We start from the raw sequence: 14,700 nt of genomic DNA, 5'->3' as shown, positions 1-14,700 counted from the left end.
AAGTGTGAAAATAACTTTGATAGCTTTGTTTTTGTCTCAACCATTGTATTAGCGCGTAGTCTTAGGAAATATCCTGCGTGGGCGACGACAAAAGAGATGCGATCCGAAGCGAATTCAAAGCGTTGCGCGCGTTTTGGCACGTAGGCACAGAAATCGACTGTCTTTTGTTTTCGTGTTTGACCTCGCCCTTCGCGTTTGCATCCAAATAGCTTATATAGCATAGGACTATATATCTCACTAGCTGTCACTCGCTGTAACAAACAGTAACAAATTATGTGCGATCATTTCCAAAATATCCGCGAAATTACAACCTTTGTGAGCTAATACGTACTAGCAGTTGACTTGCGTTGACCTGTACACAATTTGCATTAGAATCTCGGATAATGCTGACAGGACATAATATAGCGCTTAAACAATGAAACACGTTTCGAAAGTGTCCTGGTTGTAATTTTTACACCTTTGACAGTCGTTACGCGTATTCAGAAGATAGAAAGTCTGACAACCAGCCTTGTCAAAGGCTGGGGCGATATCCGGGTACCTAATTGGATTGACGAGGTCAGATACGTAGTCGCTAGTAGATTGGAAGCTGACCCCAACTTTGATAAAAGGCTGGATGTGCCGTGACGGCCTTTATTCACTTCTGTTAAAAAAGTAAATTAGGTTACATACGTATAAGTATTTCAGGGAAACTGGCAAATAAATTAAATTTAAACTTAATAACATTACCGCGACCAAAAATATTCTCTAAATCACAAAAAAGTTTGGCGAGAGAAACTTTTTGTCGTCACGTAAAATAGCGGGAGCCGCTGGTACAGAAACTACGAGGTATCCGCGGGTACCGGTACTGCGGAATAGTTCGAAAGAGTTACCGCAGCCCTGGTACATGAAGGGCTTAAGAAGGAACATGGTGGGTATCAGTCAGTAACAGTATGACACTCCCTCACGCTGCACCCTCAGTGGGAGAGATCATTTGATGATTTCCTATAAAAAATAAGGCAAGTGACAGAGATAGGATAAGAGAATGAACCACTGAATCTTCGCTTGGAATTTCGGCACATGAGTAAACAACGTAGTTAATTAAGTTACAAACCGCTATCAAGTTTTGCATTGTTATATTATTTTGAAAATATACACGAAAAATGAAACTTTTGAAAAACTTATATTTTGTTAATTTAAAGATTTTTATGTCACTAGTTTATTCATGTAAGTACTAAAATAAAGTCTAAGCAATAAAAAGACGATTTTATTCATATTAGTGCCACCCAGCGGAGAGTTTTATTACCAAAACTGCATTGAGTCGTAAAATTCTGAAAGATTCTTTCTGAATGGAATATTTTCTGTTTACGATCTATTCTATTGTATTGAACAAATAGACATTAATAGATTTTCTTGAATGGAAAATTACCGTGAAATTCAATATGTCAATATTTTCTTAAAAATATTTTTTTAAAAGGTAGGTGAAAATTAAGTCACTAGAAATCTTCTTTATTTTGATATCTTAAATAGGTCTATCTATTGTATGTTTTAAACCTCAACATAGTTAGGAAAAGGCTAGGCAGATGATGGTATCGTAGGAAAATTGTTACCACATAGTGGTATAAATAAACCTCAACATTTAAACCTCTCAAGTACCAATTCAAATTTTCTATGTTTGTATGTACTTTTGAAGTATATCTTGGACACCAATGACTGTGTTTCGGATGGCACGTAAAACTGTAGATCCCGGCTGTCATTGAACATCCTTGGCAGTCGTTACGGGTAGTCAGAAGCCAGTAGGTCTGACACCAGTCTAACCAAAGGGTATTGAGTTACCCGGGTAACTGGGTTGAGGAGGTCAGATGGGCAGTCGCTCCTTGGAAAACACTTGTACTCAGCTAACCAGTTAGACTATAAGCCGACCCCAAACATAGTTGGGAAAAGGCTCGGGAGATGATGATGATGACGTATGGGTATAATTAGATTGCATTCCTATTTTAGAAAATTATTCGAAACCACACACAGGAAACTTAATCTGAATCATAATGTAGTTATACCGCAGCCAGCAAAGGTCAAAATATATACAAAGTGCAAATTATCAGTTCATCAATCTGTCAAATTTCTTCAATAGATTTTCAACCTTATCACAATAGTGGAAGGTTAATGTTCGATTGGTAAAATTTGACAAATTTGGGTAGGTTGACCTGCTGGTGTCTAACGGCCAGTTTCTTCATCAAAAGTTAAAGTTAAAGTAATGTCTAAAGTAAAAGTAACGGTCAAATTCGTTTTTTCAAGGCTAAAGTGACAGCAAAACTAATAGAAAAATTTAATTTAACCATTACTTTTACTTTAGACATTACTTTAGCCATAACTTTAACTTTAACTTTTGATGAAGAAACTGGCCGTAAGCGTCCAATATGATGTAATTGTACATTATTAGTTGAAGTCACATACACATATCACAGTAAAAAGATATCACAAGGTAAAGGTAAAGGTATCACAGTAAATCAAAATTGGATCATCATTAATGCTTTATAACATCTAACTAATTTGACTTAAGACATAAATGATAAGAAAGTCGATTTGCACGATCTGCAAAATACTCAGCACTAAAGAAACACTTACCCAACCATTCAATTTCGAACCTCTTAACTAGAGTGGTAAGGCCGAAAATTGCTTACCAGTAACTTACTCGAGACAACGAAGTTGTAAATTAAAAATTAAAGTTGCCAGCTTAGTAAGCTGTATGCAATAAATAAGTTTCACCCATCTCACTACTTACGTTGAAACTTCATCATTAAGTATAACTTTACCAGTATTTTTTAAAAGATTATGACGTTATTGCCTTGCCCAAATAATATACCTGCTAAAATTAATTCTCGACACTTACCTAATTGGATTCACTTCGTAGGTAAATAAATCATTTTTATCTTTCAAATGCCTTCGGGTATATTAAGTACCAAGGTCACTAGGAATGTTTAAGAAAAAAATATTAAAGAAAAAAAGTGCCTACCATCGTTGAGGAGTTTAAATAGAAGAGGTTAAACTTAAGTATATTTTGCTTTTACGCCATAACTTATTTCAAACGATTTTCATTAAACAAAACACCCCATTGCGTTTCGAGTTTAAAAGGAAACATAGCCTGTGGCAATATAGCCACTGCTCTTTAGGTCCTTAGAAAATTAGATAAATAAAGCAAAAATCGCAAAAAAAGAAAAGGGTAAAACAGAGATTCTTTCATTTTTGAAGTTGGTACATTGGGTTCCATGCTAAGCTTTATCCATACCTATGTGAATGCAAATTAACTAATTGAAATCGCGGGAAAAGGCTGGTACTTAAAAGAACTCAATGCCCTCGGGGGCCATTTATCAAAAAAAATGTAGTCGTATCCTAAAGCAAAAGTTTTAAAACAAACATTATACGCCGAGTGCTTTAGCTGCCTTTCATGGGATCGAAAGGCATAAACAACATATTTTAATGCTCCATTATCTAAACTCGCGTGAAAGAATAAAATAATTACACACTATTACTGAAAAACGGCCAAGTGCGAGTCGGACTCGCGCACGAAGGGTTCCGTACCGATTTATAAAACGGACAAAAAAATCATGTTGTATGGGAGCCCCCCGAAATATTTATTTAATTCCAGTTTTCAGTTAGTTCATTTGTTGTTATAGCGGCAACAATAATACATCACCTGTGAAAATTTCAGCTCTCTAACTATCACGGTTCATGAGATATAGCCTGGTGACAGACGGACGGACGGACGGACGGAGAAGCGAAAACAATAGGGTCCCGTTTTACCCTTTGGGTACGGAACCCTAAAAAACCAATCAGATGAGTAAATAATCGGCTACAATACTTCTCAATCTAAGTGAGATGCACTTAGCTAGGTCCTTTTTTTAACGACGTCAAAAATATGACCCATCTCACTGTGGGTTAGCAGCGTTGAGTGAGTGTCAGACTCTTACTGACTAAAAACCGTCGTGTTCCGTCGTAGGCCTTTTATGTACCAGGGCCGTGGTAACTCTTTTGAACAATCCCGCAGCCCCGACAGGCCTTGGCCCTGCTGGGCCCCGCTGTGGTTGCTGACATCTCTTTGAGGAGCGCGTGGAACAACGCGCGCCGCCGACTCGGGTCTTTTGTCTATACTTAGCTAGGTCCTGAGGACAACTAAAGACATTTTTGTTTTAAATACCTACGAGGAAAAGTTCCCTCGGTATACTTGGGTGCAACCATGCCAAACAGCTAGGGCCAGATAAAAGTTACACAAATGTTTCGCAAATTCTTTTTCATCCCAAAGTGTTAAGATCCATGTAAATAAACGGTATAACAAACAATTCGAAGTAAATGGTTCACGCGTCCTGAGTTCAGAGCTTCAGTTTACATTTAACCAATACAAACTGAACCCGGTTCACGTTGACCCGGTTTACAAACTATCACCTCCTGGTTTGGTCCGCGTTAACGGGTTCAAAGGCCGTCAATGATAAAATTAATTAGCTACTTAACCCCTGATACAAAGGGCATATAAATTATATTCCCAAATCAATGACGTACTATGAAATCTTTTTTATTGGTGAAAATCTTTCATTAAACTATAATGTTGTTGGGTACTAAGGCATCGTTCAGACCAAACGTATTGTCGGCCGCTGACTGTGAGCGCGCGTTACGTAGTTTATTGCTTTTCCATATATATTGAAATTGTCGTTCACACCGAACCGACTATACGCTATTACGTCGTCTGTTGTCGCTGACTCTCAGTGGCCGATTATTTTACTACGCGACTATGCACGGCGGACGCGGATTGGCTACGCGGACGCAGTTGCCGAATAGCGCCGCTCCGCCGCGCCCGCACCGCCGCGCGCCTCGGCCGCAATACACTCGAGAAACAAACTTCAATGAGGACAGACGTGACACGTGACACCTCGCGATGTTCGACACCGAAAAGTTTATTGCAGAAGTACATTCTAGAGAATGTATTTGGAATGCGAATTCAGAAGAATTTAGTGATAGAAAGTTACGAAGATGCGCTTGGGAAGACATAGCATCTGTTATGTATGAAGATTGGGGGGTTCAAATACTGAGCTCTTTTATGTGTAGAATAGTCAGCCGCTCAGCGTACGCATCTAGTGTGAACCTACACGAGCCTATTCTTTTGTTCACACATGTAGCGCATCGTACGCTATAGCTTATTGTCGGCTTGGTGAGTACGCGTACTGCAGATTGAGTCGACGTTCACACTGGGGCAGACAGTGAGTATACTCACAGTCAGCGGCGGACAATACGTTTGGTGTGAACAATCCCTAAGATTATACATAACTGACAAAAGACTCTGTTTAAGACTATCCACACACTGCAGAGTAAACAGTCGGCCGACAGTTGACCCGATTTATCATGTTTTTTTAAAGATAATCGTGATTCCAGTCAAAGTTTTCAGTCGCTCCGATACCGGCTAAATACCCGATCTATGTAATGTGCGTACTACCATTCATCTTCATAGTGATTTATGAGCCCAAACCAACGGCCGACTAAAACTCTGCAATGTGTACTCTTAAAATGTGTTGAACAGTAGGTTAGATACCGACAATGTTGCGAGCAAAATCTAATTTGAATAAAGTCATTATCTTATTCAATTTCTGTTTCCATGTCTTTCTTAAAACCAGACAAATTACTCTGGTTCAATCTGACTCCGCCGAGTTTTTCAAACATCCTTAAATCTGTCCTGTCATTGAACCTCGTTTAGGGACAAAAGGGAGAGTATTATCCCCACGGAGTAGGAAAAGATGAGCGGAGATGCCATAATGCAGGAAGTCCAGGCGCCTTCTTCTAGGGCAAATACTTACGGTGGTGTGCATAACCACAACGATCAGTTTCTAGTAAACTAACGAGGTGTTTGGGTTCTTGGAGAACTTCGTATTACAAAAAAATGTTCCGGTCCAAAGAAGGCGTGTAAGGGTGAAGACAGTAACGTTCCTCGTCCCCCGCACACCCGCATTTTGGCGCGCTCCTTTCTTAATAGATTTTTCGTCATGGCACCTCCGCTAGTCATTTTGTTCTCCATGATTATTCCCCATCCTTTATGCCGATCATACCACACTCAAGGACGGTCGTTAGCATGTAGAACGTCTTGTTTTCTTGGGTTTGTCATGTGACAGATAAATAAAGAAGGTTTGGTAGAAGATACTAATAAAGAGTCATCCCTAAATGAGATTGCTCATTCACTGGCCCCTTATGTAGACGTAAGCCTTAGTGTATTGTAATTTTTTGCACTTTTAAGATACCAACTTATGTAATATTACGCTTACTCGAGGTGAAATGACAGTTTCAATACATTATTATAACTGTGAAAGACTTAATAGGTAATCAAAATCGAATCCTGACCTGTCATCGAGTCGGCAACACGAACGTACATACTTTAACCATGTCTCCTCAGACAAAAGAGTACATAATATACTTATGTTTACCTAACTATAATAAACTTTCACACTACATAGAACTACTGAATGTTCTTACCATGTGTATTCTTACAAAACACAAGAATTATGTAGCATTTGCTGCTCCGATAGAAATTATTTTCAGCCTTATGTTGTTTGCTAAGATATTGTTCTATAACTTATTTGAGCTCACACAAATATGGGTTATAATAAGAAAGATATTTATGGTTAAGAATATTTAGCATGCTCAATTTCGAAAAGCACAACTTTCCGGTGTCAAAAAGTACCTATAGCTGTAACAGTTATCTCAATAATTACTTCTTTAGGAAAGTTACAAAATCTTAATTACCAACCATATTTTGTACGTTGATTTAAATACAAATAATATACTACATCTACAGATAAATTCTAAAACTCATAGGAGGTCATAAACCCATAAACCTCTCTAAATTCAAATATATCGTATATTTGAATGTAGAGAGGCCTAAAGGTTAAACAAAACATGATCGTCAACAACATTGACGACCTAAAGGTACACTTCCGACACAAGCGTCTGTCGCACTGCCAACGCGTCAATAGTGAGCGTCTTTTCTGAGCAACGGTTAAAACTAAAACATTATTGTATATAAATACGTGTACATTATTGCACATATTTATACACAATCGAGACTTAATTCCGAAGTATTACTATTAAGGTAATACCTATTTCGAGTCTGAGCCGAATTCCGCCGACTGTGATCACAGATGTACTCTGAGTCAGCCTTTACATATCCATACTGTGACTACACACGTATTAACTGCGAGTGGCTCGCGACAGTCACCTGTTTCCGAAATGCACCTTTGAACCATCACTATGATAGCTCGAGGCACCGAGCCAACATCACTGATAGCAATTGATATAAATCGACTACATAGGCCTATAATACTCACTCACACATACACAACATATGACGTCACAAACTTAAGTTATAGTACGAAGCTTGCCAAATCGAGCGGTAACGTTTAACAGCGCTTTGTAAACAGAATATAAAACCTTATTTTCGCAGAGTTTATGTCTACTTTTACCAATATTGCGGTAGTTATTTTTTAAAGATCCTGTAATGTATGTATTTACCTAGGAAAGTCAGGTTGGTATTGGTTATTCATGTGAGAAATATACCTACTCACGTGTAAAAAACTTACATGGCTTGAATGTTCAGTCAAAATCTCTGTTGAAGCAATCTTTATGAATATTGTACACAAAGGTAACGTGTGAATGAACCTGGGTTTTATCCTTACCAATATTATAAATGCGAAAGTAACTCAGTCTGTCTGTCTCATTGCAACGTCAATATAACACACAGATAGTCTAGGGCCTGAGAAAGTGAATGCGTATGCACGCAACTTTTTAACCGAGTACTAAAGGCACTTGCCCCGGGACGAAGGCGGAATCGTGAGGAATACCTAGTGTATAGATACATACTCAATGAAACTGAGATAAGGGCTGACTCTGCTGATAGCCGTGAGTGGGAAGTGAAACTATAAGAATCGGCTAGTGTGCTTTGATAAATATTCAATTTTACATCAACATCAGGCTTCTGTGAGCTAAAATTTATTCAAACGTTTGTATATTCTGTATTGTCATCGAGTGTTTACAACTAACTTAGTCTCTCTGTGTCTCTGTGATCTCTGGTAGATCTCACTTTGTAACCATATCGCCACTTGATTCACTACTACAGTTATGAAAATTATAACTAAAATGACTATTATAGTCTTTAAAAGTGAATGAAACTGCTAGTCTTCGATCCGAAATAGATGTTTCGTAATCCGACAGGAAAAGATAACAAAACAATCATCCGCTTTGTATTAGAATGGATTAGTATAGATATTAGATAGCCAGGATAACTACTAGTAGGCACTTATAGATAACTAGCTAAATATAAGCCTGCAGATTACGCCTTTTATGTTAACCGAAGTCAAAGGTTTGATTTCGTGCCTAAAGAACTACCCACTGGTTCCTAAGAAATTCTTATAATGTTACCTATACCTATTGTCGTTGAATCTTGCTTGCTAACTTTACATTTCATATCAAACTAGTGTATTGGCAAACTGTTTTTATTTTTTTTGTATGTAACTAAAGGCAACGAATCTACTTCACTGAATAGAGACAAAGACAAAGATTATTTATTTGCAAAAACACGGGTACATAAAAATAATACAAATAAAAATATTTTTTTTATGATGTCTTAAATATTTAGGTTTGAACCAACATGTTTTACCATTACTGGTGTACAAATATAAAAGTGGAAAAATATTTATATAATAGAAAAAATATTTCACCGTTGAGTTGAGTTTCTGAATTCTATCCGTCTACGGGAAGTGATTCCCCGAGGCGCAGTTGAAACGATAGAAAATAACCTGTTATTCCTAAAAACAATAAGTATTTGTTCAGGACCTATTTAATCAGCCTGAAAGCACTAAGAGGTTCTCAGAAGCCTTTACAAAAACTAAAGGAAAAGCGACAGACCCTTTTCTGTCAAAAATAAATAAAAGCAGATGGCAGTAAAACCTCTTTCGTAAACAAAATTATTTGAATCACAATGCCTCATTGCTAAAAAAGTTTTTCATTAAAAAAGTTCACAAATTAAACAATGTAATGGAACGTTCAAATCTTTTGTTTTAGTCTAAAATGAACTCTGTTGTCAACATTAGAAATACAATTATTTATGAAATGATGTTGTAAATATCAATGGTCTTACTACAAAAACTTAAACATGTGTCAAACACTTCTCTAAAAAAAGTTTGGCTGCAAAATGGACCTTATTTCAACGTCAAAATCTGACATTTTTTAGACAAGTCTTAAACTGACGTTTAAAAGTTTTTGTGGTAAGACGGATAATATTTAATATTTTGTCATTAAAATTAATCTAGACACACGGCAGTGTGTCCGCCAAGTTCGAGGAAAAAAGCGACACACCGGCCGTGGGTTATATTACACGAACCATTTCGGGCCAAATTCGACCCCCCTGTAACTCAAAATCTATTTTATTTACGCATATCAAATTTCTAGTATCTGTTGAGACCCCCTCACTTATCTAAAATACAAAATTTCATTAATATACCTATTGTAGGTCTTGAGATATTGACGTCAGAAAATCGCTATTTTTACTATACACTTATTCACTTATTCACTGACTCACTCATCAAAAACCTAGACCACTTCCAATGGTCGTATTGACTTGAAATTTGGCATGGAGGTAGGTCTTTATGTCAAGTTAAAGGGAAAAATCTGAAAATGGCCAAGTGTGAGTCGGTTTCAAAATAATGAAGGTGTTTTATACCCGGTGTAAATGTATTCCCCTAAGGAACTAAAACGAACTAAATTTATCTATATTTATATAATATATCTTCGAATGGTACAAAGGTTTGTATTTAGTCAAAGTAAAGTAAAAATCTGAAAACGGCCAAGTGTGAATTACTTTCGAAAATAACGAATGTGTAACTTTGATCCACGAACATAATATATGATAACATGTCATGTCAGTCAGTTGGTAAATCTAGTCCATTTAGTTAATCTAGTTCATTTCTTTGTAAGAAACATAGTGCATATTAAAAAATCTAAAAAATAGTATAAATGAGACATTTCTTTAACTAACTTCATCATAAGAAAAAAATAAAATAAACAACCTTACAAAAATAAATGAAATCCCACCCAAAACAAAAATGTGAAAGACTGCCAAGTTCGATAATATGGGAATGCTTCGCCTATAAAAGAAGTGAGATCTGAATAAGTACCAAGTTCCATACACATACCTCAGTTAAAAATAGTTACTTTTTAATGATGATTACTTGGCAAGTTTTAATAGAAAATTAAATACTTGATTCATTGCGTTTAGTAGGTTTATAACAAGGTGTATGAAAACTTGCCAAGTAACATCATTAAAAAAGTAACTATTTTTAACTGAGGTATGTGTATGGAACTTGGTACTTATTCAGATCTCACTTCTTTTATAGGCGAAGCATTCCCATATTATCGAACTTGGCAGTCTTTCACATTTTTGTTTTGGGTGGGATTGTAATTACCATAACATTAGCTAACTGATCTATTTTGTTAACACTGATTAGCGAGTCCTGTAAAACTGAAGGCATAAAAAATGCGGTGTAAAATAATTTTATACATGGTCAATATTAAATACCACCTCTACTATATAACTAGATCAACCAAAGCTGACATAAAGGAACATGCAACGTATCTGTAAAACCTATTATTTTGACACATACGTCATCATCAACATATGTGGATTAAAGACAGAAGCAAAACCTCGTGCCTGTAATTACAACGTCACATACGACCTTTTAGCTACACCAACCAATATATCCTAGTTGGCTGCACGAAGGCCTAGGTTCGGCGACAACATATACGTATGTACGTCTGTTTTTCTTAAAACAACCGTTTACTTTAAAAACTAAACGTGAAAATTCATGGTGAACTCGGGCTTAATATACCTCTACATTATATACGTATGTATGTATATACATACATATAATATAGATACATAAAAAACATTGGTTTTTCCTGGAATTACAACCATAGACTTTATCAATAATTCTGAATGCTGGAGCATATTTTCTGTGTAACATATTATATCGAACTTCTGTACTTTATGACTAGTGCACATCGGTATTTTCAACTACTAGATGCCACAGAGATGTAGTATAATTCAATATCCTATTGTATACTACATTCAATAAGAAATAAATATTCTAATTCTAGCTGAAATCTCTAAAATTACTGTACCAATTACATCTATTTTATAAGTAGAAATCTACTTTATCTCAATAAGGGATGCTTTATTTATACACAAACTTATCGTTCATAATGAAACCGCAAAATTCTTCGTCAAAAGTAAACTTAATTAAATTATCTTGTTCAAATTCAATTCAAGCCTTCGAATGCTGTTTTGTTATTTTGTGAAATCATAATCTTTAGATTGTATTGTTAACTTTATCCATTAGTCAAAAACATAATACCTACTCTTTGCTTTTCAAAAGTATGAGAACTTTGATATTATGAAACTTGAACATAACAATCACAAAATACCTTTATCTATCTGTCCAGCTTCATCATCATCTGCCTAGCTTATTCCCAACTATGTATGTTGGGGTCGGCTTCCAGTCTAACCAGATGTAGCTGAGTTCAAGTACTTTACAAGGAGCGACTGCCTATCTGGCCTCCTCAGCCCAATTACCCGGGCAACCCAATACCCCTAGATAACACTGGTTGTCAGCTATCTATACGTTATTCATTGCACATTTATGATAGCAAACTTATCAATGAAACAATGATGTCGTAAATGAATTTATTATCAACCCAATAAATAATTTATGATTCATTGTTACGTTGCGACGAAATTAAATACCTTAGAATGTAAATATGTACTTCAATAGCAATAACCAAATTATTTAGATGACAAAAGTTCATAAGCAGTCAAAAAAATAAGAGTACCATCGTGATATTTTGTCAGGTTTCCTATTCTTTTGCAATTAATACCGAGATGTATTGAAAGAATTATTTCAACTCAGCTTAAAGACAGTCGACAATTTTTTTATAGACCAAGACCAATCTGACCAATCTGCAAGAATTAAGCAAAAATAAAATAAAAAAATACTTACAAAAAAGTTTCAAAAATCCAAAGGGAAAGTCCAGAAAAATCCAATTTTAAACACCACAAAGTTTCATCACATCATTTAATATTCACCACAGAAACACCACGGTAGTCACAACAAATTTTCTGTTCAACAAGTAAACTTTAGTTCACGGGACTAGAGAGCGATGCGCGAGGCTCACTCGACACGTCTATACACGACGGATAGCCGCGAGAGACTGAAACTTTCTAAGTGAAGAAAATTCCTTTACGCCTAAAAACTGCACTGCGTAGTCAATTGTTTCCTAATTTTAGAACGTTTTGATTGATTTGAATTTCGTCCTCTAATCATATTTTGAATGGTGTGAGCTTTTGCTTTTTAATTTGGGCCGATTTTTCAATCGAGAGATAACTTTTATCTGAAGAATATGATTGACGTTTTGACAGCTTTTGTTTAGAAAACTGGCATATTTATGAATCGGGTAGGAGTAAATGATGAACCTTTTTGCTGTACATTTCTGTTTGTGCAATGCAAAAAAAACTGACTTTTCTAAATATTAATTTACATAGACAGAACATTTTGAATTTTTTACGGTGTTATCATTTCATTGTCAAGCCTTATAATTTCTTAAAAATACAAACACATTTTTTCCAGCGACTTGAATGAAATCACTCGGGAAATTGCCTACGCCCTTTGGCTACGACCGTAGCAGCGCTACGCCGTAGCTCGGAAACAAGTTGTCCACACGATTCTCACGATACGAGATTTTCTTGAGTAGGGTTGAAGGCCGTCTAACGCCACTCAACACTTTACTTTCAATCAGAGTAATTTCAACCTTAACATGTAAAACATAGAGTTTATTTTCGAATGTAAGGAAAAATAATGACGGATGTGTATGCTAATATTGTCACCTTCTATGTTTGTGTTTATTACATCGTGTGATAAAAAGCACTTAAGGATCCACACCTGATGTACCAGCAGGACCCTATTAGAGAAACTCTGTCGACCATTTGAAGTGTAATAAGGTAGACTGGAACACGTTACAGAAGCTTTGTTTCTATTGACACAGAAGTAAGAAAAATTATATAGGCCTATTGGTAAAAGCACCTCTCAAATATGAGTGTGTGGATTCGATACCGGGTCAGTCAAGCACTAACGTAACTTTTCTATGTTATTATGTATACGTTTTAAGTGTATCTTGGACAGCAATGACTGAGTACAGGAGAAGAAAAACATCATTTTAATCAAACAAAGAAAAGATCATGAAGAAAAAAAAACATAAAAAAATAAGTAAAAACTAATCTAGAGTTAGGCTAAACATTATTCATTTACTCCCAAAAAATCTATTTAAAGCCTGCATCATTATAACACAGGACATCAAAAACCTTTTGACTTTGACAACAACATGAATTCCTCGAAACACTCGGACCTCGCTTACACTCAGCCTTTTCCATTTTTCCTACACTTTTTAGCAAAAATCTCTCAGCTGTTTTTTTCTATAGTTTTTTTGGCCAAAATGGTGTCCACAAATAGATTTTTCCCCTTAGTTCCATGGTGTTTGTTGGGGCTGCAAACTAATCAGAACTTTGTAATGGAATAAAGTTGGCTTGGCATTGTATGTTCAGTGCTGATGAAGTTGATGAGATCTCTTGTTGGCTGTCTGGTGGACTGTTCGTATAGAGGAAAGGGTTTTTTATTTGTAAATTAACATGGAAGAATTAATTACGATGAAATTCTGTTTGAAGATAGTTTAAAATCTGAGAAGTGTCTTGGTACCTGAAGAAGGTCAAGCACACAACCTTAGTGATCTTTTTAAGAAATGTTTCATTGAATTTCCTTAATTGTAAATGTAAATTAGAGTCTGAAGTAGGTTTTTAAAGGTACGTTTTGGATTCTTGCTGCGTTTTGAAGAGTTCAAAACGAACCTTAACACAATAATTTATTGTACAAACTCCTATTTTGGAATCACTATAAAAATTCGTTGTTAAGTTAAAATCTTTTTGGTGCTAAATCTCACTAGCAGCGTAGCTAAGTTATGGGCTGTACCATAGCTCAATATACTCGTATATATGTAAATACAGCTTGCAGGATAAATAACGGTTTACGTTCGAATACCGACATGCAACGAAAAATATTGATGAGGCTCGCTTGCACCCACTATAGCAAACTACGAGACAGTGTGAGGTCACTAATTACAAACATTTAGTTGACCGATACTCGGTTTGGGCTCATACATCAGTATGAAGATGAATGGTAGTACGCTGTACGCACATTACAACGATAAGGTATTCGGCCGGTATCAGACCGACTGAAAACTTTGATTCCGGATGAAATCCAATTTTCGTTTTAAAAAAAATTACTCTTACTGAACGACAAAAGTGTTGTTGTCAAGCAGAAATTATTTTGTAATTTTCCTTTAACATTTTGTACTTGTAGCTTAGTTTGCGAACTAATTTCGTAGGATCAAAATTTTCTTCTCTATAATTTAATTCCTTTAACTTTTCTGTAAACATTTCAAATAATAATTATTTGTATAATATTATTTGAAGATGTTAACGAAAAAAATATGTTTACAAAGTTTTGCTTTTTACGAAAACTAAGCGATGATTTACAAAATAAATTATTTTTTATTTAAAACAAAATATTATAGTGACTCTCCCTTGTTATA

This window comes from Helicoverpa zea, chromosome 9, assembly GCF_022581195.2.
Source record: "Helicoverpa zea isolate HzStark_Cry1AcR chromosome 9, ilHelZeax1.1, whole genome shotgun sequence".
Classification (NCBI taxonomy): Eukaryota; Metazoa; Arthropoda; class Insecta; order Lepidoptera; family Noctuidae; genus Helicoverpa; species Helicoverpa zea.
The sequence above is the reverse complement of the archived record's forward strand: the minus strand, read 5'-3'. Positions refer to the sequence as shown.